At 49.2% G+C, this 2404-nt stretch overlaps 1 pseudogene; it reads right to left on the reverse strand.

Annotated features, from left to right (window-relative positions):
* Window positions 1-2107: 2107 nt before the first annotated feature.
* On the reverse strand, window positions 2108-2197 carry LOC130359875 (U2 spliceosomal RNA; annotated as a pseudogene).
* Window positions 2198-2404: the final 207 nt, after the last annotated feature.

Below are 2404 nucleotides of genomic sequence, written 5' to 3' on the forward strand. Positions count from 1 at the left end.
TGCACCTCTCCTCATAACTACTATAACCCCCCCCCTGCACCTCTCCTCATCACTACTATACCCCCCTGCACCTCTCCTCATCACTACTATAACCCCCCCTGCACCTCTCCTCATCACTACTATAGCCCCCCCTGCACCTCTCCTCATCACTACTATAATCGCCCCCCCCCCACTCCTCCTCATCACTGCTATAACCCCCCCTGCACCTCTTGTCACCCCCATAACAGCCCCCCCTGCATCTCTTATTGCTCCCATAATGCCCCTACACCTCATATTTTTTTATATACAGTTATGGCGCCGGCGCCGCTCTAGAGCTGAATGCCTCCGAGCCCTCATCAAATCTTTTTCACAGGCAGCAGGCCCCAGCTCAGCTGCCTGCCACCTGCACTTTAGTAACTTCTGCAACTGCTCTCCTCCGCCCCCCCCCCCCCCCAGCCCCAAATGATCATTATATATATAAATTTTTATATATATTTATCGGCGCCGGCGCTCTGCTAAAGTCACCACTCACCTCAGCCAGCGGAGCTGCGGTGCACCTGACCTCCTCACTCAGCAGGCATGCAGCAGAGGGACTCTCCTCTGCTCAGCCTCCGCCACAGCACTACTGTGAGGTGGCGCGGCAGCTGTATCAATGCGCAGCAGGCGTGCAGGGGGAAGTGACCACTGCAAATTTAAAGAGATAGGCCGGCCCCGGAGGTATCCCTGCATGTAAGTGCAGAATTGTCCCATGATCCCTGTAAGTTATCAGTCAGGGGTGGTGGCGCCCCACTCACTGACTTACTGACTTGACACTGACAACCAAAAAAAAAGGGCCAGGGACGGCCGGGCCCCTAAAGCTCTAGGCCCTATACAAGTGTATTGGTTGTACCCCCCTGATGGCGGCCCTGGTGACAACAGCTTGTAACAGGGATTTTTATGTTGTTATAGGAGACAATTTTGTAGTGCAATGTGTAGAAATTGTTACATAGTTACATAGTTAGTACGGTCGAAAAAAGACATATGTCCATCAAGTTCAACCAGGGAATTAAGGGGTAGGGGTGTGAAGCAATGTAAGCAATGTAAAAAAAAGTTAGAACAATCTCATTCAGCATTTTAAATAGCAATTATACCATTGTGTGTTAACATTTGCAACAAAACTGAAAGTGTAATTTTGACTGGGTGACTAAAATAATAGATGGCAGAGAGGCAGTAGACATCGCATATCTAGATTTTAGTAAGGCTTTTGACACTGTCCCACATAGAAGACTTATCAATAAACTACAGTCATTGAGCTTAGACTCCCATATTGTTGAGTGGATTAGGTAGTGGATGAGTGACAGAGGGTTGTTTTTTTATTTTTTTTAAGAGCCGAGGCAAGTGCTCTCTATCACCCAAAGTGCAAGAAAAAGTGCAAACGTGTCACACTAAAAAAATGTGCACAAAGGATGCAGTCTATCGCTAAGCCCTTCTCCGACAGGAGAGAGGCCCCCCAACAAACCTACCCTTCACCTCCGGGCCAAAAGGCACCTGCAAGGATCCAGGCTCAATGCCCCTTTACGCCGAAGCTACTAAGGGGTCGAAAATTTTCCTGGCTTCAACCAAGGCGTTAGCCAAGGTATCAGCCGAGGAGCCGTATACTGGTGACATCTTGACCATAGCCAAGATGCCCAGGGGTTGCAGGGAGGTGAGGAACCTGATGGCCACACACCTCCCCTAGACTGCCAGGAGGGACAATCTACCGCTACCGCATCCTGACAATCCTGTGAACAAATAAAGACACAAACGTGGCACAGTGACAAACAAATAAATAAGTGGACGAGTTCAGATATACTGCCCGGTCATCTGGCCGGATCTATAAAAATTGCCCTGATCCTAGCCAGAAGGCCGGGATGCCAAAGGTGAAGAGTATGATGCAGTGCATTCACTCAGTGAGTTAACACCCAGTGCGTTTTAGCACCTCAGGGTCCCCACTCCCTAAGGCACAGAAGTACCTCGGCTCTACACCCCTCTGCCTCATGGCGAGACCCGGAGGAAGCAGGTCACATCGGGGCAGCCGTCGAGCTGATTCCTCAGAACCAGCCCGGAACACCTTGGTACACCTGCTCCCTACCATTCAGCACCCATCTCCACCAGCTCCATACTGGCGTCGCCTGCCACCAGAATTAAACTGATAAGAACAGATACTACACTTGATCTTAGCCAAAAGGCCGGAGTATATTCAGAGCAAGGTCTTGTTACCAGGGGGGTACCTCAGGGATCTGTATTGGGACCAATTTTGTTTAATATCTTCATTAGTGATATTGCAAAAGGTCTCGATGGTAAGGTGTGTCTTTTTGCTGATGAAACAAAGATATGTAACAGGGTTGATGTTCCTGGAGGGATACACCAAATGGAAAAGGATATAGGAAAACTAGAAGAATGGTCA

This window comes from Hyla sarda, chromosome 2 (assembly GCF_029499605.1).
Source record: "Hyla sarda isolate aHylSar1 chromosome 2, aHylSar1.hap1, whole genome shotgun sequence".
Classification (NCBI taxonomy): domain Eukaryota; kingdom Metazoa; phylum Chordata; class Amphibia; order Anura; family Hylidae; genus Hyla; species Hyla sarda.